This window comes from Grus americana, chromosome 11 (assembly GCF_028858705.1).
Source record: "Grus americana isolate bGruAme1 chromosome 11, bGruAme1.mat, whole genome shotgun sequence".
NCBI classification, from domain to species: Eukaryota; Metazoa; Chordata; class Aves; order Gruiformes; family Gruidae; genus Grus; species Grus americana.
Window position 1 is genome coordinate 12,032,307 of NC_072862.1, and position 25,936 is coordinate 12,058,242.

The following is a 25,936-nucleotide window of genomic DNA, read 5'->3' on the forward strand; positions in this document are numbered from 1 at the left end:
CCATTCCGGTGATGTTGCTGCAATTTTTATCTCATTATTCTCAATGACACTGGGCAGAGGAGGTGTTAATATAAAGGAAGATTGTGTTTCTAGTTACAGCTTAACACTATAAAGCCGAGAGAGTGGGTTTTGTTCCAAGCTTTGCCATAGATCTGGGTTGCTTAACATACCTTTGCCTCAGGGCTTTTAATCTGCAAAGTGGTGTGAGCAGTTACACTTAGCTGTGAATCTAAAATAATTTCTATATTTAAAGTGCTTTTTCTGGAAGATAGTGCTGGTGCATAAATATCATTGCAGTGCAGGTGGCTTGGCTATACTTGTCGTAGGAGAGATTACTTTCAAGTGTCTGCTCAGATGCTGTATTTCAGAGATTCACATAGTTAAGTTTGTGCTCATCATTCATGTGGATAGCTGGATTTAGTTTAGCTAGGGCTGGAGGTGGTATTTGGCCAGACAGGTGTCTCATTGTCTGAATGAAATCTGAATCTTCAAAGAAAGGAGAGCAGCAGGGAATGGACTCAGCCAAGGACTGGCTGTGAGATATGGGGCTCTTCAACTCCCAGGTTCAAATCCAATAAAGTTAATAGAAATCATATGGCTTTCAGTGAATTTTACTATTGAGTTACAGGACAAGTGACTTCATCAGCTCTATGGACAAGCTGGGAACAGTGAAGAAAACTGAATAAACTGTATCATCCTAGGGCAGTGGTTTGGTACTTCAAAGGAGTGATGTGTGAGAGGAATGAATTAAGTCAGTCTTATGGCTCCCTTTTTTGACAGAGGAGGATAGACTTTACAGAAGATGAGCACCAAGGCTTCTTCCCGGGAAATCAAGTAGGTCAAAATCTTCTGTCAGCTCTGTGGTCCTTTCCAAGACAATGAATGACAGTTCTGGTGCATCAGGAAAACTCACAGTTCTAACCACACATTTTCTTTGGTTTCTTTGAGAAGATAGGTTACCCTCCCTTTTTGAAAAAGGTTTATTTTGTCTTCATACTCACAGAAAAGATGGATGTGAATGCAAGGAGAGGTAAAGGGATGGTTTGCCAGCATGGCCAGGGCACCTGCAGGATGTATAAATGTCCAGTGACTCATGGACGTGCAATGATACTATAAAACCTGCACTAACAATTTTTTTACCCCTGAAGAACCAGAGTCCTGACACCAGCTCTGTCCTTGTGTCACCTCACAGTTTTCAAATAGCTGTTACGCTTCAGCTGGTGGCCATTTTACAGCAGCCCAGGGTTTCTTGTATGCTGCAAAAGTAGAAGCCCTGTGATTTCTGAAATACCCTGCTAATTTGAAAACAGATCCCAAGGCACATAGCAGTCTGCCAGGAGGAGGAAAGGGTTTCCGAACTTCTGCTACACCAGTCTCATCCCTGGGGAGAGCTTTTGTTTCTCCGCAGGCTCCAGACCCTGCTCGTAAAAAGTGACAAGGGACCAGTGTGCTTCTCTCAGTGGGGAGTTAATTAGCAGCCTGGGTGAAACACTGGGAGGAAGTTGGCTATTTTCTAGCAGTTTTTTAATACTCCTTTTCCCTGAAGGATGCTGCCAGGCAGGGAGGCTGTGGTGCTCAGGGCCTGTGATTGGCTGAAGTGCCCCATGTGACCAGGGAAGCCATTTTAGCTGAGGGGCCTTGGGGTTAGCTGGGGGTTTGCATATGCTCTGGTCAGCAGTGGTCTGTGGGCTGGGTTTGCAGGTGTGTATGTTAAGAGCAGCTGTGTTAAATTGTACTCACTGTAGGAACAAGCAGTCTGGCTGCTCTGGAGGTTGGAGAAGGGAAGCACTGGCTTTATCTCCTCATTCCGAAGCCACTGGAGGAGAGTCCTGTCCTGGTGGAGCTTGCAGGACCTGGTGAGGAAGTGCCCAGGGCAGTAGGTAAGGCTCTGCATGCCTTTTGGGTTTGGCTGTTTATTTGCCTGGTGTTGGCTTGCTGGTGCAAAAACTTGTCTCAGCATGTGTGTAGGAGCATATGCTTGCTTTGCCCTCTAGGTGTATTTGGAGAACTGGATTGGGCCATCTGCGTTTGGAGCTCCTGGCATTTATTTCTGTGATGTTTGGTTGCTTTCTTTTGACTATGTTTGCTTTATCTGTCTTAGTTTCCTATCTGTCCCCACTTACCTGGAAACTTGTAGTGCCTCTTTTTGTGTTGCAACAACTCATTTTAGGTTGGGGGGGGGGCCTTTGCATTGTTGGCTGACTGGAACTGAAGTATTGAGAGGTCAACTAGTATGAACAATATCAAGAGAAAGACCTGACTACAATGTGGATGTGTTTCCTAATGTTTAGGCGCAGTCCCAGAGCTGCTTTTCTTTCTGCATGTGGGGTTTTTGCATCTATTTACATTTTACTTTGAGTTTGTGGTTATAGAAGCAGAACTTGGTAGGTGCAGCTGGTGTGGTTTTTCCATATGAAATTTCAGGGTGGGAAGAGAATTTCTGGCCATTTTCAGGTGGAACTGGATGTCCCAAGCCAAGGTCAGAGCTCCTGGAGTTGTGAAAAAATGTCAGAGCTTTTGCATGAGGCCAAGCAGTAAATCATGGGCAGTGTGTCAGGTTAAAACAAGAGAACAAGTCCCCAAAACTGCTGTTACCCACGTTCCTTCAGCATTAACAAATAAGAGTTTAACTTGTGATTGTGTAACTGTGGAAATTGAGGCAGGGAGTGACCAAGATCACACGTGAAATCATTGAAAGAGCTTGGAGTGTCATCTAAGGATGTTGGGTGTGACTTCTGGTTAGAACTGATGATTTTGGGTGCCTCAATGTGAGAGGTTTAATAGAACCTGGTGGGGGGGGGGGGGTTGGGGTTTTTTTGTTTGTTTGTTTTTTTGTATCGTCCCCTGCTCCCTCTCACCACTCCAGATGTTCACTCTATCTATAAGATACAAAGTACCTTTCCAGTGCACAACTTTGGGTGCTGTAGAACTGAATTGTCTGGAATAATACGTGGTTTTGAAAAATCCTTACCTTGCATCCACCTTCTTCCTTGAGTAAGAAATGCTATGGGAAATTGTTCCACCTACGTGTACCCCAAAGCTAGAGCCTAGTGTAGAGAAACCTACTTAGCTTTTGTCTGCTGTAGTGCACAGGTGAGAAAGGAGCTTCTAAGTACATGACTTACTATTTCTAAAATATGAAAGGCTTATGCAAGGAACAGCAGATACAGCTACAAACCTGCCAGAATGTGTCTTTCTCTGTGTGACTGGTGCATGGTGTTGAAACTGGGATCTCACCTTAAGGAAATAGCAGATAGGACTGTGAGAGGGACAAAGAGAAGTCAAACCTTAGCATGTTTGGCATGTTAATGTGGGCTCTGAGAGTGCTAAAGGGACTGTCTGAGGCATGTGTGGTTAGCAGTTTTGGCTCACCACAGGTAATAGGAGGCTGCACTCATGAAGAACTAAATGTACAAGTTTATTAAAACACCAGTAGCCTGTTGTCTTTCTCCAGGATAAATTTCTTGTCGTCTTTCATCGTGCTTTATAGAGCGTGTTGAGACACAATTGTGAACTGCTCTGCTGTTCTTGTTCAGAAGCAGGGAGTGTTCCTGTGAATGGGAAAACTCCATTGGGATTAATCATGGGTGATTAGGCATCTAATGGCCTCTGCAGCTCTCTAGATCTGAGGTCCACAGCAATAGCTGATGTAAAAATGGTGTCTGTGTGACAGTGAGTAAGAACTAGCATGCAAGGGCATGTGTACAGTCCTGTCTATAGGCATGTACATGAGTTCTGTTTTCCCAGCCTTGCAATTTCATACTTTGACAAGGTTCTATCTTGCTGCTGTGTGCATGATCACTTATTCTTGTCCTCAAAACCAGTATTAGTCAGCATTTTCTGAGCTTTTTTTAGGGATTTTGAGGAACTACAGAGTTGTCAGGGGTGTGTGCATGTAGAAATAATACCAGTAAAATCTTCACCTAAAAGGGAAGACTGAAATTCACAATTTTTTGTGTGGTTGGTTTTGTGAGTAAAAAAATCGATGCATTAAAAAATTAACTAGACAGTGGTGGGAATATAAGTGAAATCTTTGTTCTGTGTGTGTATGTGTTTGTGTGGGTCATTTTAAGTGATGGGGAGGAGAAAACACACTGAAAAATGCCTTTTTAGAAGTGTCCCAATGCCTGTTTCAGATCTAAGCCTGCTACTGGTCTATTTAGTCCTTCCTCTGGAGAGTTTCATGGAAGGTCTTAATTTCTGCAGGTGCTCTCTGTTTACACTGCTCTATGCGCTTGTTGTGGGGGAGAAAGATCTTGTTGTCAGATGTCTAAAAATCTATTTCAAAGTGGAGTAAAAAGCATGAGATGTCTTTTTGTTCTGCATTTGTATGGCTTTTGCTCAGCAGGACTGCTCATGGCTAAGATCCTTGATCAGTACAGAAAACTAATAAAATAAGCTGCTACCTGGGGCAGGCTAAATTCTTAAATCTGACCAATGCGAAAAAGCAAGGCTCTTTAAATGCCAAATAGACCATCTGTCAACATGTTATGCCGGGTTTCTGGAAGGCCAGCAATACAACTTAAATTGTGAAACTGTCTAAAATGTTGCATAGATAATAGTTTGTGATATGAAACTTTTAAGTTGTGATGAAGCCACAAAAAATCCTGCCATGTAAGTCATGCTGTCTGGGAAGGGAGCAATCAGACAATAGCAGTTCAACTGACTCCCCAAACCAGCCTACTAACGATACTTGACGTATTGTAGGACCAGGCACTTGAAGTGAGACTGATGCATTTCAAAAGACTATGTAGGCTAGTACGTTGCAGTCAACTGTTTTATTCATGTTCTTGGAAGGTACCTCTCAGGAAAGTATCTTTACTGAGGCTGACTTTAACATGGGGAGTCCCTGCTGTAATGATTCATATAAAGGAAGGCATAGATCCTTGATGTCCTCTGCATACTTGTTTGCATCCTGATGACTTTTAAGAATGAATTCACTGTGGGGTGATCAAAGCTTAGCCCAGGCTGAGTGGGGTGGAGGAAGGAAATATTGCTAAATGAATGTTGTGCTATTAATTGCTGAGCAGATGCCTCCCAGGTTGTAAAACCAGTCTTTTTTTATGAGGCTACCTCTGGGAGGCAAGATGCAGCTGAATAGATTCCAGCTCAACAACAGTGAGAAGGTGGCCACAGCACTCGCTTAAATTTGCTGCTCAAATACCTGAGTTGAGACTAGGAATGCTCTAGGCTTCTGTTCCCCATCTGAATGCTTATCCTTCCCTTGTTCCCATTTACGTGATCAGGGGTTTAACCCTTAGGCTTTTTTGCTGTAATATGTACTATTTTATGCCAACACTTAAGTGCCCCAGGTGAATGCAGGTAGAAATAGAAAGCTCTTCAGACCGCAGTTTTTTGCCCTGAAGTAGAGAACCAAATGAAACTGGTCTTGCAGATCCATCCACTGTGGCATTGCCCTTTACCAGCAGTTTTTTCCCCCTACAGTTTCTACTCCAATTGTGTGACCTTATTCTGCTGACTTCCGTCTTGTGGAGTGAGATATTTCCCAGCCTACGCTCCAGTGAGAGGCCGTGGCCTTGGGCCCTGATTCTGCTATCCTAGTTTCCATGAGCATGCTACAGAAACCTGCTGGTTTCTGTACTAAATTTAAGTACAGGCGTGTATGTTTGTGGAATTGGGGCCTGAGAGAACAGAAGCAGAATGTCCTAGAGAGTGTGTGCTTTTCACTTTTAACCTTCTGATGCACATGTGCTTTGAATTAGTTCTTGAAATGCATTCACTTTGTATCTGCTTGGGAGCCCTTTTGCAAGGAGGAAGAGGGAGGAGAACAGAAGTGTTTACTCTTAGTTTGTGATAGTTGCTTTTAACAGGGGGTGGGATGGGTTTCTATGTCTTACAGGGTCTTGTCCAAGCATCCCTTGGTGTGTAGGGGATTTATGGGCACAGATCTTCAATGTCAGCAAAATAGTGGATCTCTTGGGGATGCCTTGGATGGTTAATGAAGGGGCCTCCCAAGTCCTGCCTGAAGGAAACTTACGAAGGCATGGAGCCAGTGTCATTCTGCAGTGAGAGGCTTTGAAAAATATATATATGGCTGTCTTGTGTAGGTGACAAATGGATTTCATAGGTGTGGAGAGACTGCATGCTCAGAGTCTACACTCCAAAATGTTTCTGGAGCTGCAAAAATGACTACAGGAAAGCTTAGAAATCTGGGATGAAGCTCTGAAATGGAATGCTGACTTTCAATAGAGTTTTGTAGATTGGGAAGTCTATAGGGTTGTGTTGATAGTGCCCTTTGGTGTGTTTTGGTTTTTTTAAACTATTGCATATAGAGTCATAAATCACAGTGAGAGTCATACCTCAAAAAAGCCAGAAAATTAAAAAGTTAGTGTTTTCCTTTATTTTTGTGCATTCTCATTCTTTCCTTTGATTTCATGATTTCCAGGTGACTGAAGTCTGCATTACTACTGTTGCAAGGATGACAATAATCACTGCTACCTACAGGAATCTGTTACTCATCAGGTTCTTCCTTGAGTTGTCGGTGAGGGCTAACTGTGTACCTGCAGGGTCATTCAGCCTGTGCTAAGACCTCTGGTGAAATAACATCTAGATCTTTCTGGCTATCTGTGTAGGCAATGGGGAACAGTTACCACAGTTCCTGAGTTAGGAGCATGGGTAGAGATCAGACCATACCCCGCAAAGATCCATCTTCTCATCAGTGCTTGTTGCCAGTGGGCAGCTTTTCAGCAGGAACATCCTGGTGTAGTGGTGTCCAAGCATTTTTCAGAAATGCTGGTTTCCAGTAATTCCTGTTCTTGCTTCGATCTTCGACCTTGTCCTGTAAGCAAAGTTTCTTGAAACTGACAACTGTATTGTGTGCTAACTAATGAATAGAGAGGTAGTTATAGACTTAAACTGACAGTATCCCCAAGCTGTGGGAAATCCTCTTTAATGCAGTGGCATGCTGAGGTGTGATGCTTGTTTGATAGAATATGACATCACTGTTTGTGGTGTCTGACTGGACTTGTTTGCTTGCTTCTAGTAATACTGGACAAATTGTGTTGTCTTATATTTTAGAGAAGTAGGTGCCTATGGAAGGCATTGATGCTGTGGAGACTTGAAGACTGGCTTGCATTGCAAAGTTTGGCAGTCAAAAGGATGGCTAAGCTAGCCCAGACTGCTCTGGTAAAGGAAAGTGGCTGTGATGCTTAGATCTGCTTGCAAATATTTCTTTCCCTAAATTTGGGAGTTTAGATTCAGTTCAGACTGAGCTATAGCAGCTCACGGAAGAGAGGCAGTAAGGTTACCTGCACCAGAAGCATCTGTTCCTCCTCCTTGGAGCCTGGCATAAGGGATCATTACACTGCGGCAATCCCAGGCATTAGCTCTGAGATCAAGGAGACAAATACCACAAAGGGAGGGAGCTTTCAGGTAATTTCATGTTAACTTGTTTTCTGTGGGGTTTTTAAAGTGCAGTGTTTATGGCAGAAACCTGTGACCTAGAGACAGGAGACATCTAATTTGGAGTCCCCATTGTGTCACTGCTATTCAGGATGCAGCAGGGTCGCCTGGCTGGGCAAGAACATGTGCTGAGCTCTTCTCCCCATCTCCTGCAGTTATGTGCGTGCATGCATGCCTGTGTGGACTCGTGTTGCAGAAGCAGCTAGAGGCCCTTCCCACTGCAGAGCATCTGTCATCATCTGTTTAAAATAATCCAAAGCTAAAATGGGAGCACTCACTTTCCCTTCCTCTCCAGCCAGAGCCCAGAACAGGCAGCAGAATCTTCCTTAAGGACTTGCAAGTAAATTGTGCAAGATCTTGGCAATGAAAGTAAGTGGCACCTGTCTCTACAGCTGGGGAGCTGTTGCAGGAAGGGGTTGGGGGACCCTATGCAGAACTCTGAAAGATGCCAATGTAAATGACCAGCCTGCATTGCCAAATTACAACTCCTGGGGTGGTGGGAGTACTTGTAGGAGCACTGACCATATCTACTTTCCTTATAATGCTTTATGTCCAACCACAAGTCTTCAAATTATGTAGAGGAGTAGTTTCCCCAAACAGTACGCTTCTGTTTTCCAGTGATGTATAAAGGCAAGGTAAATGGTAAGAAATAAAACATGCTTAATTTAATGGGGATGACAGCAAGACAGATGGCTGGGGGTGGATCATATACTGCAGGCCTGAGAATGCCAGCTTCTGGGTGGAGATGAGCACTGAGAAAGTGCTCAATGAATTAATCTCACTGGACAGCAGTGAGCTGCCTGTGCTCGCGCTCACTCATGAGCTGCTGTGGGAACTCAACTGCATTTGTGAATGTCTGTTGACTCTGAGGATGCCTGTACAGGAGTGATCCTTCTTCGTATAAATACCTTTCCTCTCAGGCAAACAAAGCAATTTGTGCTCAGACAAGTATTTGCAATTCTCCCATTATTAATTAATGTTTCAAAAAACATTGTCATTCAGCTGTGGAGAAGAAATAATGCCATCCACCCACAAATAAAGGGCAGCAAACGGTCCATGATCTCTTCAGGCTAAAACTATTTGTTCAAAAGGCTTGGCAGCTACTTTCAAATAACAAAGATCTTCACAAAAGCCTGGGCTGGGTGATGATTGGTGTGGGGTGTTTGGGGTTTTCTTCTTCAGCCTGCTTTCCTTGTACCCCTTAACCTGCATGCATGCTGTACCCTGCCCTTTGCATGTCTTTAAAGCATGGAGCTGTTGCACATAAATGGCATGTGCTTAAGTGGCTGGGACAAGTAAGGGTAATGATTTCTTTTAAGGCAAGGAGAGAGCTGGTAGGAGTTGTCCCTGATCTGTCCCCCTTCTACCACTGGAGATGAAATTTTCTGATTCTTCCTGGATATGGCACTGGGAGAAGGACCCATCAGGTACCTATATTACCTGGGCTATGTATAGTGCAAGGCAGGAACACCAGCATGAAAAGATAGTCCAAGCAAGCTGATCATAGATCAGTAAAGGGATAGCACAGACTGTCATCTGTGTGCTGCAGTCTGCACCATTGCAGTTAGCGCATGTCTTACCTGAATTCCTGTGTACGGATCTGCAGGTGAAGTACCTGCTGGCATGCTCTGCCTTCCCATTCTTTCCAGTCACCTTATGCATGTAATCAAATAGCTTGTCTCTTGCTGCTTTTTCCCCCCCTAAATAGGAAATTCCCTGTTAATTGTAGCAAAGTCCAGCTAGATCTTCCCAAAACTGTCTCCTCTTGGGTTTTATCTATGGTATTTCTAGTGTGCCTACAGAGAATTGTTAACTGAGTTGGATCTTAATTCATTAGGTGCAACTCTTTGTACTGCTTCTCTCTACTGAAGTCTTTGCGCTGCTTGGAAGTCTAGGCCTGTTTTGAATGATGGAAGATTTTTGAGCTGGGTTTAGTACAGGAGCAAATATCACATGGAGATGGGAGGGGAATATATTGTGTGTTTAAATTTTTTTTTTGGGTGCTTCAGAATCAAAATGACCACAAACAACTTGAAGGTAACTTAACCTTGGTTTGCAAGAACTGCATTGTCCTGGGTGGGAGCCAAGATTTCTGTAGGGAGCTCAACAGACTATAGCTGTTCAGTTCACCTGAGAGGTGGTGTAGGAATTTGTTTTTTGTTGGCAAAGCTAGTCCACGTAATGCCGCCTCCTCTCCCATAGAGCTCTTGCTGGGTCATGCTAATGTGACAGTTTGTAGGGCCTCAGTGTAAATCTGATTATTGAAATGAACCAGGCTAAGAAAGCCCATCTGGGGGAGAAAAAATGCATTAAGCATGAAGGGCAAAGCTATCTATCCTTAGCAGTAAAGGCAGTTTATGAAAGTGTTTGCAGAACTTAGTGGCACCTGAAGTGGTGGTGCTTCACTGCATTCTGAAAATTTAGGATGTTTTATTCCATACAAAAAGGCAATAAAGCAAATTCTTGTAGTAGGGTCTGGGAAATTGATGAAAGCGCCTCAGGGTTTGGCAGCATCAGTGACTTCAGACTTCTGTTTGAAGACCCTGCAAACTTTTTTTAAGTAGGATTTCATTCTGTATTGTAGCCTGCTGCAAGAGACAGATTGCTAGCCAGAGTTATGAGACTTGAATCCAGGAGTGGATTCAACCCAGACTGGTCCCTTCTTAAAGGTGACAGACACTGATAGATAAAAATCTCTCCTAGATGGGCTTGTGTCCTTACTGTCTTGCAAGGGAAATATATATGTGCTACTTACTTCCTACTTAGCACAACTGATGAGAACTTAAGCAGGGGTTTCTGCTAATTTCACTTAGCTAAAGACCTTCCTGCTCTGCTGCAAAGGAAGAGTAGATTGGTGGTGAGCAGTGTATCCTGTACTGCATAGGTCTCCTTGCTGAATCCGAATCAGCTAAGGAATAACAGCTCCATGGCCAGATGAGGGGCGGGATTCCTCCTGGTGCTGGCACTCTGCACTCTCCCTTAGAGCTAGGGCAAGCAGACAAGTTTATGCAGAACTTCAGTGTGTATCAGAAGGTATAATTCTTTTTCAGATGATCTGCTTTCACAGTAGATTCTTCTGGGCTCTTCCTTAAGCTGTTGCACTTGCTGGCTTTGGGTAAAATATGACGTTTCAGACTCAAATAGCCACAACAGTAAAGCTTTGGCATGTCTGAAGCACAGAAATGCCGATTTATGTCTTCTACCTCAGCACAAGGAATCAGCCAAGGGGGAAGGAGATATGAGACACTTTCAAAGACCAAAAAAAGGCAGCTGAAATAGGAAGGATTATGGCCCATGCATCTTTTTCCCTGTCTCCTCCCTACTTCTTGAGGTTGAAACAGTGACCTCCTTGAAGGCAAGAAGACTCTAACACCAGAACTGAGTTCTTAATCTGGGGAGAGTTATATTCTGAGGAATACTTCGTGTGCAGAATTACAAGGCTAAATCTTTGCTGGTATAAATTAATACAGCTCCACTAGCTGGTCGTGACCCAGTTCAGACTTGGACACATCTCCCCTCTCCTCCTTTTACATGTTGCTGCATCTCAGTCTTAAGAGATCTGTCACTGCCCAGTGACAGAGAGAAAGCAGTCAAATGATAGAGGGATGTTTCTGTAGTGGCCATTTGAGTGCTGAATATCAGAAGCTACTCTGACCGCTTTGAAATAAAAGTAAGTTACTTTGTAGTATCTATCATTCATAATGCAATGCATTCTTCACAGCCCTTAAAACGTGAAGTATACTGGGCATAGTAATTTATTGCCTGTACCAGCAATTACGTAGCAAACTGCTGCTGGAATTAGAGTGGAATTCTATGTACTGTGTAGTTCCATGGAGTACTGTGTACTATACAATGAATTACTTAATACTCCTGTTCAGCAATACCTGATTGTGCAGTAAGATACAAAGCAGCACATAAAGTGATCTTATCATGTATGGTTTAAAAACTTCTACAGCTATAAGACAAAGTGGGTATCTTATATCTGGAGTGACCTGAGTCATCCTAAATAATATTGACTACCCACATACCAGAACTTTAATCATATTATAGAGGCTACTGAATCAGGACTTGCCTGTAGATACCCTTGTCTGTGTGAGTAATTGCACTGAAGTTAATAACACTTGTTAATAATGTACAACTTCTGGGAATTGGGTCAGATCAGGCCTTGGTATCTTATTGTAGGATGTATTGTACCATAACATATTGTTCCATAAAACATAGGCTTGTACTGATAGCTTTCAGTGCTGTAGTAACTGTGATCAGCGGCAGGTCTTTTTATATATAAACATCTGTCTTTTTCATGTAGATTTTTCTGAATAATTCTCCTGTTGGCTGTTTCCAGAGTGTCTCATGTGAGGTGTTCTTCCACTTCTGAGCCAGACAGATGTGGGAAAACATGCTGAAAAAGCACCTTTGTGTTAACACAGTAGGAAAGTGTCTCTGCATATGTTGCAAAGGTCAAAACTTTAAATCTTCAGACTTAATGAACTGAGATGTTGGCAAGCAACTAAAAGGTGATAAAGCCTGATAGGAGAAAGTATAGTACAGGTGAGATTAGAAGCAAATAAAATGTTTATTCATATGCATGAAGCTCTGCTCTTAAGTTTTTAATGCTGTAATCACCAGCAGCAGAATGAAGTTGCATAACTAGTCCTGTCCTGCTCAGGTATGCGTGCCTTGGACGAGGTACCAACTGTCCTGGCATCCCCCTGACTTCAGGGTGTCCTGGCTCAGAACCTTCCATCCCTCATTCTGTTTGAAGGCTCAGCCATGCAGAAAGAGATGCCAAAGTGTCTCTTCATAGCATAGAGGTTTGGGGTCCTTCTCAAACCCTGAAGACGTGTTTGTGCTAGTGGCTGAAACAGGAACGTTTTTGTTATGTTTTGCCATGTGTTAGTTAACTTGTGACAACAGTTGCACAATTGTAACCCTGCTGGATTTCTGCTGAAATGTGTGGTTGGATCTCAGTTTGCCTCGTGTGTCTCTACATGTTCTAGCTTCCCTTGATAAAACTAGGCTCTGACAGTAGGTGCCTGAGTCTTGCATTCAGTCAGCTGCAGGTGTATTTTAAAAGCCTGAGGCCAGATTCTGTTTCCATGTGAAGCTCTGTAGCTCAGAATAGCTCAGCAGATTATCAAAGTGGCTGAGACCAAAGCTGTTGTGCATGGCGCACTGAGCAAAGGTGTTAGAGGAGCAGCCAGCTGTCCCAAGAAGGCCAGATGTCATTGTGACCTTGCTTGATCACTATTGTATACAAGTGGCTTTTGTCAGGCAAATTAATTCAAACACTGATATATATAACCAACAGCTGAGAAATCACACCCAGTGTTTGCTTAACCTGTTGCTTTTGGGGTCTGCCTCAGAGTTGTCTCACTCTTCTGAAATGAATGTTGTTAAGGTCAAATTGTTTAGCTCCTTGTTCCTGCTCGGTAGTTTTGATCTGTTGGCAGTTGTCATGAGGCTTGCTTCAGTGCTCTTTTGAATTTCTTGATAACCAAAGTGAGATGTATACATTGCAGACAGAAGAGGCGGGGAAACTGTAAATATTATAGCAATTGATGTGAGAGCATATTAAGGGAGGAAGCGGATGATTTTTCTGTTGCATATGCAACTTCCTGAGGTTACCCTGCCCAGTACAGTGCAAGGGAGGGGAAAAAGTGCTGAACTGGGTCATAAAAGCTGCTTCGTTCCTGAGTCTGCATTATGGCTGACTGACGTTCAGATTCTTGCAGTATGCAGAGCCCCTGTAGCCACTGAGAAGTAGGGCTTGCCCTACTGAACTACTGTGCAAAGCACTTCAGAGACACTAAATTCTCTATACTTGTTTGTAGTAATAGTTGTGTACTGTGACATTTGTTTGCTGCTCCTCTTCCTGATTTTTTTCTTTGATTCTTGGCTTGTAGATTATTTAATAAACTCAACAAACTTACTTTCCTAGCTTCTAATGGAAACTGGTGAGGCAAAATTACTTGCAAGAAGTAGTGCTGCCTTACACAAATCTGGTCTTCCTACTGCATTCATTATTTCCCATTCCCATGTCTTGACCACTTCAATTAAACATGTTCCTCCATTTCTCCATAGAACCTTCATGCCTTCTACCCTGCCTTTCTCCTTAGCAGCTACTGAACAGACAAATCTAGACTCTTGCCTCAGTCTGATCAGGGAGATGGTGAAACCTTTACAGATTCTCCAAAAGGCATTAGCATCCAGAGGAAAAGGATTGCTCAAGGATCAGTCAAGATCAAGGCTGTAACTTGGGGGAGTTAGTTAAAAATAAATAAAGCAATGGAAAATGAAGGATATATATCTAGAAAAAAGTTTCCTGGCAGTTAACTCCTTGAGGCTGTTAGCATTTTCTAAGGGATAAGATGAAGCCGGTGTTGTTATCTCTGATGCCCAGCTCAGAGGCTCTATTTATCTACATGATATGATTTTGCAGTGGTCTCCCTTGGAAATGCAACCAGCCAAGAGGAAACCAAGACTCTCACCATCTTTTCAAGCGATTGCAGATGCTGACCTTACAACGGGAGAGACTGAAGCCAGCTAAGATAAGAACGAAGAATTAGATTCCTTGGTTCTCAAACCATACTTGAAGCTGGCAGTATCTTCCACAGTTCCTGATATCTGCGAACGCACATTTTGAGAACTGGCCTCAAGCTATGTCTGTGGGCTGACAGGGCCCACTGAAGGCTGCTGTGGTGGGGACTAGATGTCTCTCATTCTCTAAACCTCTGCTCAGCTGCCACCAGTGACACCTCATCTATGTGTGATGGCATGTCTTGATTGTTTTCAGCATTTGCATGTAAACCAGCAGGCCCACTACTGTTTGTGGATGTCACTGCTTATTGCTGTTTTGCTTCTCCCATGCCTCTCTAGGCCAGGTCAACCCGATTCCCACTATCAGCGTGGGTTTGGGTGGGAGACCAGAGTGTAAAGGAAAAGACCAAAGTCATGTAGCAAGCCCAGAAACATTGGGTACCCAGTGACTCCCAGGTGCTTCCAGCGGACCTAAGCGGTTGGCTTCTCTTCCTGCTCTGTCATTTGAGACTGGAGTCTTTGTGTGTTTCTGCAAACATGTGATCGGTAATCACATCCTAGATTTCTTTATAGGGTGTTTATTCCAGGCATCGCTGTTATTCAAGGTGGCTAGCTCCCTGTTGCTTGTGGAAGCTAGCTAATGGCACAGACACTCCACTGGAAGGTAAGGCTTCCTGTTACATGCCAGGGGAGTGAAAAAGCAGGAGGATTTACAGCAAATGCAGCCAGGAGAAGGGAAGGTGTTACAAGCTATCATGATTATGTGTTGTCCTTTCAATGTATTTTACAGCATCTGCTCCTGTCATTCCCAAATCATGTGTCAGGCTTGGATGTGCCTTAAGGTGTGATCATTTGAACATAATAAATCTGGGCTTCCTTCTGTTTTCTCTTGATATCCTCAGGCTGACAGCTTTAAGAGATTGAATGTGTGAGCTGCGTGGCACCTCTGATGTGACATGGGATATGAGCCAGCTGGGGTTAACAGGGCAAGCCCCCACCCCGAAATAGCCACAAGCACAGTCATCTCACATCCTGCTTCTACCCGCAGTAAATAACCTCTTGGAAAGCGAGGAAGAAGTGAGGGTATGAACCTCTTTTGCTAGATTTGGAAGTGGATGTATGTGTTTGGCAGAAGAGGTTATATACTAGATTGAATGTTGGCTAACTGCTCCTTAACATGAGGGTTGTAACCTTTCAAGATTATCACTGTTCAGGTGGTGATAGCTGGTTGGATGCCTCATTGAGAGTGTAAAATGGAGCAATAATGGTCAATAAGAGAAAAAAAGTTGAAAGAGTTAAATGGTGAAGATCCACATTGGCTTTTAGTAAAAACTGTACACCATTTAGTAGTTCTGATGTTGTCCAGGGAATAAGTAGACATGATTGACCTCTTGTGCATATCACAGAGCTATTGTTTTGGTGGTAAAGATACTGTTTGAGGTGCCTCTTCTCTTCCCCTGTGTTTCCACCCCCTCAACACTACAAAGATAGCTGTTGAGCAACCCTTCCTTCTCTGTGCGGTTTTTATGCCATGGCAGATATTTATCTTCAGGCAGGAAGTGACAGGGTTAGTCCCTTCTGAGCTGTCAGATTAGCAGAAGCTATTTGGGAGAAATCTGATTTATGCAGGAGTAGCTATAAAAGGGAATGGGGGCAGAGAAAGGAAGGATGGTTCAGGCTGGGATAAGATGCAGCTACAGGGCCAAACAAAAAGGGGCAAAAATAGAGAGGCAAGCATAGGGTGGTAAGAAATAGTTCTTGCCCCTTTAAACTTAAGAAGTTAAACTCTTTATTTCTGTCTTGGTCTAATGAAAGCTAGATCAAGAGAAAATTAATGCTAAGTAAGAGGGTTTAGAAAGATTGACAGGCAAACTGTAACTTTTGGAGCAGTAAAATTGCATTCTGAGCAAGATTTTTTTTGTTTAATCTTCCTTCCTTTTGTAAAAGAAAAAAAAACCAAAAACAAACCCCAAAACAAAATAAACAATAAAAAAAACCCCCAAACTGGGAAAGTCTTATGCAGAGCCCCAAGAATGGTAAACTCAGGAACCTGGAGAACATGTTTTAAAGGGCAAAGTAGAGCAGCTGCAGCATTGTCTGCCACTGCCACGTGCATGCTCATGCTGGCAGTTGATACCTTTTGGCTCTATCTTGGAGGGAAGAGTTGGCATGATTTCTGGGTACAGAGTTTGCTGAAGAGGAAGAAAAAATACAGGAGCCGTGGAAACAAAGTGATGGCAATAGTTTTCTGACATGAGGCATGCCTGAGGATGCTATTTGAAGTGCAGCCCTTCCACCAAAAAAGACTTGTGGAAAAAAGCAGAAAGAACATCTTGTAGATAAGGCTAGAACAGCCAGAGGCTTGATGTTCCTGCTCAGATCTCTTCTTCCAAGCAGCCAGGGCACTAGTGTGCTTAGGTAGCTTTCCTGGCTCCTGGTTAATTCCTGTACAGTGCTGTACCTGGAGGCCTCACGATACAGGTCTTCCTTGTACCTGGCCTGGCTAAACAACAGGACCCCTGATACCAGGGACAGGCAGAGCAGTTGTATTAAAAAAAAAAAAGTTGCTATGTAGTACATGTCCTCTCCAGCTGATAAATTCATGCCCTCAAAATCCTCTGATTTAGGGTGTGGGGAGCTGTTTTCTCTTGGATACAGATTGCCTGCAGTGGCTGTCCTCTTTAGACTGGTTCACATTGCTCAGCAGCTTAGGAAGTGTGAGGAAGTCATAATAATGCTGATGTGTCTAATGTTTGTGGATCCCCCTCACCTGATTCATCTTGATGGGGCATAGATATGGCAGCAGATCCTGGAAGTGCAGGGGAGGTGTGGTGGAAATGCCTCTCGAACCACAGCTTGAGCCTGATCGCTCATTTTGAAGTTTCTGATAATATGAACCCAAAACTGAACTAAACCAAACCCCTGTTACATGCTTTTAATAATAGTTTGACTAAAACTTGATGTTCTTTGGGAAGGATTGCTGGCTCCTGAGAGGAGGCTCATGTTCTACTTGTCAGTAAACTGGCTGGAAGTCATGGAACCCGTAAACAAATGCCTTTTTAACCTGCTTCTTACCATAAAGTAATTGTTTTACCAGAACTAGACAGGACAGTTTTACCTGGAAGTGAAACTGTATCAGAACTGTGCTGAAAGGGCAAGCATTCAGCTTCTTGTTATGGATTTATTCTGTGACTAAATATAAAAGCACCTCCACAGGCCTAATGTTACAACCAGGGCTGATGCAGGGAGGTGTTGGGTCTTGCCATGGCTGCTAGGTTCAACTACTCAGGCTTTCAAGGTGAAAATTATTTGACTGTCACCATCTCTTCAGGAGATTCAACTCACCTGTCCCCTTCCTAGGAACAAGATCATTGCTTCTGAAAGACCAGAGCTTTGGAGATGATTGTGTGAGAAGAGAATCTCTTCTCTCCTGTTAATTCCGCTGCAGATGGTTGAAACCTCTATGTGGTGGGTTGACCCTGGTTGGAGGTCAGGTGTGCACCAGAGCCGATCTCTCACTCCCCTCATTCACTAGATGGGAGAAAAAGTATAACAAAAAGCTTGTGGGTCGAGATAAGGACAGGGAGAGATCACTCACCAATTATCGTCACAAGCAAAACAGACCGAACTTAGAGAGGGAATTCATCTAATTTATTACGAAGCAAAACAGAGTAGAGGAAATGAGAAATAAAATCCAATCTTAAAACACCTCCCCCCACCCCTCCCATCTTCCCAGGCTCAGCTTCACTCCTGGGTTCAACCTCTGCCGCCCCCCCCCCCCCCCCCCCCCAGTGGCACAGGGGGATGGGGAATGGGGGTTACGGTCAGTTCAGCACACGTTGTTTCTGCTGCTTCTTCATCCTCAGGGGGAGGACTCTTCTCATTGTTCCCCTGCTCCAGCATGGAGTCGCTCTCACGGGAGACAGTCCTTCACGAACTTCTCCAACGTGAGTCTCTCCCATGGGCTACAGTCCTTCACAAACTACTCCAGCGTGGGCCTCTCCCATGGGGTGCAGACCTTCGGAAGCAAACTGCTCCAGTGTGGGTCCCCCACGGGGTCACAAGTCCTGCCAGCAAACCTGCTTTGGCGTGGGGTCCTCTCTCCACGGGTCCACAGGTCCTGCCAGGAGCTTGCTCCAGTGTGGGCTTCCCACAGGGTCACAGCCTCCTTTGGGTGTCTCCACCTGCTTCGGTGTGGGGTCCTCCACGGGCTGCAGGTGGAATCGCTACACCCCCTCATCCTTCCTCCATGGGCTGCAGGGGGACAGCCTGCTTCATCATGGTCCTCACCACGGGCTGCAGGGGGATCTCTGCTCCGGTGCCTGGAGCACCTCCTCCCCCTCCTTCTGCACTGACCTTGGTGTCTGCAGAGTTTCTTACATCTTCTCACTCCTCTCTCTGGCTGCAAAAGCTCCCTCTAACTGGTTTTTTTTTCTTCTTAAATATGTTATCACAGAGGCGCTGATTGGCTTGGCCTTGGCCAGTGGCGGGTTTGTCTTGGAGCCGGCTGGCATTGGCCCTGTCAGACACAGGGGAAGCTTCTAGCAGCTTCTCGCAGAAGCCACCCCTGTAGCCCCCCCCCGCTACCAAAACCTTGCCACGCAAACCCAACACACTCTACTTCAAGGAAGTTGGAGGTGCAGCAACATTGAACTTGGGGGAAAGGCTTGCAGATGGCAGGAAGAGGACTTTGGTGGGTGATCAGGGGGCATTTAGTGTAGCCTGTAGGGCTAGAGTGCTCTCTGCTGTTGCATTGCAGCTCACAATAGCTATAAGGAAAGAGCTTGTTGAGTTTCAGTCCTGCTAGCCTTACATGTTACCCTGGACAGTACATCCAACACGAAGGAAGTAGCAGAGCTTGAAAGAATTATCTGGTACAAAACCATTAGGATGTCAGACAGCTGTGTTCCTTTCATACTAGGCCATGAGTAAGGAAAAAAAAAAAAATGACCGTATTGCTTGGAGCAGTAAAGTTGTTTGCCCCTCTTGCCTTTTAGCACAGCTGCATTTCTTTAGAGATGACATGGAGCTACTTTTAAAGTGGCAGTCATACTCTTCTGAACCCTTCTTTCCCTTTCTCCTCTTCCTTTATGTTTAAGGGGCCTTCTCACCACTTCTAGCATCACTGCTAAAGCAGAATTAGTTACCTTGGAGCTTCCTTGTCTCTGAAATAAGCGTGCTTGTTCTCAAGGAGTTGGAATTATTTATTTTGGCTACCTCAAAATGCCTGTTCACTTGGCTGTTCGCTCATAGGATGTGGAAAGAAAGAAGGTTCTGTCCTGAGGAGAAGCTGGGGAAAACATTTTGAGGACCTTGAAAGCTGCTGGATGTGATATTGGAGAGTCAAATACTCGCATTTCCTTCCTGGTTCTAACAGTGGAATTTCCAGTAGTCTCTACAGGAACTGTTTATATAAAGGCTGTATTGAGAGTTTTGAAATGAGCATGCATTTTGGCTATGACCTCATTATTTTTATTTTTTTTTTTTAAGGCAAGATCTTAAGGGAGGTGGGAGGAATTGCAGTGATGAGATCAGCAGATACAGAGTTGGAGATTTGGAACTCTCTCCCTTTTTCTAATCCCAGACCCCTGGCAGATTGTAATTTGTGTAATCCCATTTTTACTTCCCCTCTGTGTTTTCGGATGTTGGAGCAATCTTTGCTTTCTGGTAATGATCTGCTCTTTATTGCTTTAAAGGTAGAAGAGGAATTTCTGCATGGGGGAGGCTTGCAAAAGCACTTTACAAAGAATGTCATGGCACAGATGCACACAAACTATTATTGTAAGCATAAAACTCTTCAACTGACCTGTGCAGTATAAATCTGACAGTTTGACTGAGTCATTCCCTGAACTAGTTTGGAGACCAGACTACGTCTTGCCAATGTCTAATATCTTCATGTGTTTATTTTTATCAGGCCTGGGACTCTAGATTTATCTGGACCTGTTCAGAACTTGATTTTTTCCAGTCTAATTTAGTACACTGCAGTTTGAAATAAGTTTATTATTCTTAGTGTTTTACATACCGTTAGTGTTCCCATGTATCACTTCTGGTACTAAACCAAATCTGAATTACTGAACTCTACAAGATGGACTTCAGACTGAAAGCAGCTGGAGGGAATTCTCTTAATTCTGTCAGCTTGGGGTTTTTTTTAAAGGGAAATAAGAATTAATTTTATCCTTTCTGCTGCTTAAGCTTCAAACAGTGACAATTTGGAACATACGGTAAGTGTAAGGCTCTAGTCTTTTTTTCTGAAGTGTTGTGGAGAGAATTGTGTTAAGGCGAATATAAGGGTGAATCATGCAAAGAATCAAAAAGTCAGATTTTTTTTTTTAAAGTATTATCTGGGAGAGCATTTGATCTTCAAAACTATGGGTATAAATGAAAAGAGTATTTCCAAGTCTATGTGATCTCAAAACAGAGGAAGCCCCATCATTGTGCTGTTCCAGGCTGCTCCTGTCATTCCTTGTCAGTGAAATCCACAGTGATAGATTTGCTTGATTAAGGGTAAGTCCATCCCAATAACTGTAAGTACAGTTTATAATCAAGGTTTCAGTTTAAAGCATCAGAAGAGGGAAGGAAATAAATGCCATTTGACACATCAGTCTTTTCAATCTGCAGGCTGTCCTTTTTCATAAAGGAACAACTTATTTTCTAAAAATTACAGTTTCTAGGTGCTATGAGATCTTAATTTAAGACTTCTTTATAAATGCTAAGTTTTGTGGCACTGGGTTACATAGTGATTGTTGCAAAATTGAAAAATGCATTGATCTTTTATTCTCCTGTAGATGGAAGAGCAACAGTTAAATTTTTTAAATACTGTTTTAAGTCTTCCTTAAATACTGCTGGCTATGACTATCAGAACACTGAGTAATGAAGAATCTTGGAGGAACTGTAAGGAAAAAAAAAATCTAAATTAGCTTTCAGAATCCAGAAGTGCTTTTGATATTTCAAAACATCAGTTTTTTGGGAAGATATATTTTCCACAAAGCAGGAAAACCAATAATAAAGGATTTTAACCCCAACGTACAGTGAAAAGAAATCTTTATCCCATAAAGAGTTAAATGTTGCATCCTGGGGCTTAATCTTTTGAACCTTTTGGGATTTAAGGGTACCATAGGATTATGCTGTTCTCTATGGACAGTGAAATTAGACACTGACTTTTTAAAGTGGAAGCTGGAATTTTTTGGTAATCACAAGACTGAGAGCTGATCACAAGCTCCAAGATGAAATCATGAGATTTGCAATGCTTCTTTCCTTCTCTGACAGTAGGATTCAGTTGTTTGATCTGCACGCATATGAGAGCAAGGACTTTCCAGAATGTAGCATAGCTTTATATGATTCATAGTCCATGGTAAAGATCCCAGTTTGTTGTAATCTCTGAAAGAGGAGAAATGATAAATAACTGAATGAATCTTCCTCATGGTGACAGTTGTCTAAAATCAAAAGGCAATATGTGAAACACTTGGGTTGTGCCAACCTTATGCTCCATACATCAGTCTTCTTTCATGGTTGTGTGTGATGCTTAATCTTGACATGGTGCCAAGGACAATGCAAAAAAATCTTATGTTAATATGCTGATGTATAGTATGCTGATGTATAATAAATATAAGATTTATAAATCATAAAGCTCAGGGACTGGCTTAGGAATAACATGGCAACCCAAGAAGAGGTTTAAATATTACTGGTAATGGTTTACCTGTGAGAAATGGATGTGAACACAAGATAGTGTTCTTTCGATAGGAGCAGTTTAGGAGGGGGAGGAGATACTACTCCTGGCATAGAGAGGTGTATGTCTCTGCAGTCTCTTAATGCCATTCTACTTCCCCAGTAATTATGCTCTCTGACAGTCAGCAGTTATGGGAAGAAATTGGACATAAAGAAGCTCTGAGCAGGGACAATTGTATCGCTCATCAAGCAGGTCATATTCGAGCCTCCATTGTGTTTTCTGTATTGAAAATGTTAAATGTGTGTCACTTGGTGGGAAGCTAATATTGTTTCCTTAAGCAGTATTTCTCAACAGAAGATGCCACTATACAAAAGAAACTTGCCTTCTTTGTTTTAAATGGAAATAAGTGGGAAGCTGTGTGTTGTAGAATTTCATTGTTTTCTTTCTAACTATAATTTCTCATTTGGTTCTAAAGATCACATCCTCTGAGAAAAGTATTTCCAGAGAAATAAGATCTCTCTCCATCCAAAGTTAAGATATTGATGCAATGAGTTTTGAAATCTTCCCATGGGGGGGGGGGGGGGAGTTCTGTCTTCTGTCAAAAAAATGAAAAATAATTACTTTTTTGCCTTGGATCCAGAAGCTTGCTTCCTTAAAAAAAAAAAAAAAAAATAATGAGCAGCTCTTTCACACAACAGTTGATTTAGAGACCCTGTTTCTCATTGAAAACAGTTGGGAGAGGCAGCTTGCCTTAATTATGTGATGAGCAAGGTTGTCATGAAATATCAAATTCCTTTGTTAAAAATAAACCAGAAATGAACCAGAAAAATCGAAATGGAACCAGTTGATTGAAATAGTTTAGGAACAAAACTTTTGACATGTAGAAGACTTTTCACAATTCTCAGAGATGTAAAAATGTGCATACTCTTCCTAGTACACAGTTTTGGAGAGATGCCCTGTGGTATTAAGAGCAAATAGATACAGAAATCCATTCCTGGGGGACATCAGAGTCTGTTCAGCAGACACTAGTGCCGGTGTTAATACATGGCTTGCTAAATATTCTGTAAGCTATAGTGCTAGTAACTGTTTGTTTTGTAGTTTCCTCCTTCCCAGAGTATCAAGTTATTAGTAACTTTTCTAAATCTGATTTTTATTTTAAACCCACTGATATGATTCACTGTAACAGCTTATCCTATCAATCATTGTGGATATTTCATGTATAGAAACTGTGCACTCAGAAATGGGCTACTAGGGTGCAAAATAAATGCTGAGAAACAATGAAGTGTTGACTGTGGCTATCAAAAGTGAGGGAATGCTGAGGGCTTTTCCTTTCAAGTATTTTTTTCTGTGTCTGCCTAAAGTCAAGTAATTTATGTGGATCAATTTCCAGAGGAGTTCTGTATATATTGTGATCCCCTACATATAATACAATGAATAATCTCTGAATAAAATATAACACTTCATACTTTATCTCAATTTGCATATTGGTATATGATTCTTATGTTGGCAGTTATTTGTAAGTCTGAAAGACCTCCCAAAGTAAGTGAATGATTAGTTAAAAAAACCAAAACAGACAACACCCACATCCCCACACACCCCCAAATTATTAAGAGTGATTCTTTTGGAAGAGTGGATGGAGTCTGACTCTGAGTCTCTTCTTCGACTAGGTTCAGTGGCCTTAAATTTCAAGGTGTATTGAGAGGGGAACATACTGAAATATAGGGAGTGGAGAGGAAGGTACAGCCCAGCGTGACCACCTACAAATACCCATTCAAGTCCAAGAGTTCTGATTCATGAGAAAACACAATTCAGTATGCCAGCCTACAAATAGTTTGACATTTTGGCTTGCACCTTGGCTGTTCTGTAGTCAGAAGGGAGATGTAGACAACTAGCTACAATGCAAGAACAATTAGAAAATTATTTGCATAATAAATAGGAGAAATTAGCCCAGCTGACAACATGCTAAAAAGCCTTAGTACAACTTGAAAACTGAAAGCTAATAGCAGTTGTTGAGTAAACTGCTGTAGTCACTGTTGACAAAAACCAAGGAGCCTTAATGATAATGCAACACAGTTCTTGATGCAAACCTGCAGAGTTTCTTTGATTCCTTTGTTTGTTTGGGGTTTTTGCCTATTCAGTAAAACTAAACTAAATAAACTGAGTCACTTAACAGAGTCACTGCATTAGATATTTAGTTACTGCCTGGTTTTATGATTTCAAGTTGCTCTCTGCTACTAAGAGTTCTTTGGGTCCTGTTCATGTGGGTGCATGTGTATATAAATTTGACCTACAAAGGAAAATCACTTGCTAATAGTTCTGCACCTGGATTCAGTCTGAAAGATGCTTGCATGCAAGAAATCTCTGGTTCAGTTTTCACTGAAGCTGGTTAGTAGCAAGAGTCAAAATGATGACCATGTGCTGTTGTACTTGGAGATCATTATAGCAGCAAGCTTAATGCTGTGTTTCACTATCTAGCTGTCACTTACTCCTTGAGGACTGAAGGAGTCACTGTCCTGTGTAGATACCCAAACTGAAGACCTTTCTCACATTACAGTAAAAATAAAAAAAATTGGATCCTTTTCAGGTTTGGGTTTTTTTAGGAAAAAAGCACTTATGAATCAAATCTGTTTGTGTTCAATCTCTCTGTTTCAATGGGCAGCAGTTTGAACCAGTTCTTTGTTTATTGGAAAATACTTGTGTGCTTTCAGAGGCCACTGAGTCAGAGTGCCATACGGAGCAATTGAAATTACAAGCAAATATTTTCCTCTTCCATGCAGTTAAGTGCCTAATAAATCCCCATAAACATGAGCTTTGCTAAATGAGACAGCATAAATAGGCTTTATTAAGCCCAGACTTAATTTACTCCACAGTCACTTTGAGAACATCTGGCAGTGAGGACCAGCCTTAAAGTGAATGTGAAAGTCGCTAGTGCTGACTTTGAGGCCACAGCTATGTAAATGCGCCTCAGTATGAACATGAACTGGGCTGATGATCTCAAGCATGACAATACGGCTGATTGCTGGCTTTAGTGATAGGTGGTTCAGGAGTTGTACGGAGCAGCAGATAACTTCTTTGCCTAAGCCAAAGGAAAAATTACAGCATACTGCTGCAAGTAGTCCATCTCCTTATGCCTCTACAGCTTCTGGGGTTGAAGACTGGTAGATGGGTTTGTGCCTCTGCCACTCATTTCCTCCATGTCTTGAAGGTGGCAGTCTGTACCTGTGCTCCATGGTACTCTGGCATAAATACAGTTTGCTTACTTGGGCAGACCTGGATGCCTCCTCTTTCCCACTCCAGCAGTTTAGCAGGTCCAGACTGGGAGCTGATGATGGGAAGGGAGGTATGTGGAGAGGAGCAGTCCACAGTTATTACATAGAGTGTGCATAGAGGGGAGGTGTGAGTGTCCTGGGAGTGTAGGTCCTGAGAAGGGTACACGTAAAGAGTGTGAGTCATTGAGGTAGTAGGAAAAACTGAAGGAATAGAGCAGAAAAGACAAACTGACCATAAATCCGGTTCTTCTGAAAGTTCCTCAGAATGCTTCCTCAGCTCACATTCCTGTAGGTCCCAATCACCCCTTCCAGAATTTGCTGCACCACAAGAGAAAACGAAATAAATGACCTCTCTCATTCTTGGAGAGGCAAATTGTATGATTCTATTGCTACTGAGAGAACTGTATGCTGGCTCTGGGAGCTGGATTCTGATTTTAGTTGCTGTTGTCTGAATCCAAAATAACTGTCTAGCATAGTTCTGTCAGTGCTTGAAAGTGTAGTCAAAGTCTGATTGTGACACAGTGTGCAGGGACGAGTGAAGCTATGGGATGAAGACATCCTTCCCCTTCTACCATTGCCTTTTGCACTCCATCTGGTACACTTACAGCTGTGTGAGTATGGCCCCTTCCCCTTGCTTCATTCAGATTGAGTTGTGCCCAGGTTTTTTACAGCTCACGTTCATGAATATGGATCAAGACTAACTAGCAAAGAACTTATGTGGAGGCAGAACTTGGCAAGTCTTTAACTTTTTGTCTTGAAAGAAGACCAATGAGGCAGGCAGATAACTATTTCATTTCGTTCAGTGCTTTGACACTCAGTGGGCTGGGACCTAGAAAAATATTTAATTGCTAACAGTAAAAGATGACAGGAAGAAAGGTTTTCGCACTGGACTGATGTAGTGTGCCTAAAATCTTCTGGTCTCTTTGCTGTCTGCTTTTCATTTGTTTATCTTTGTCCTGGTTTTGGCTGGGATAGAGTTAATTTTCTTTCTAGCAGCTGGTGTAGTGCTGTGTTTTGGGTTTAGGATGAGAATGATGTCGAT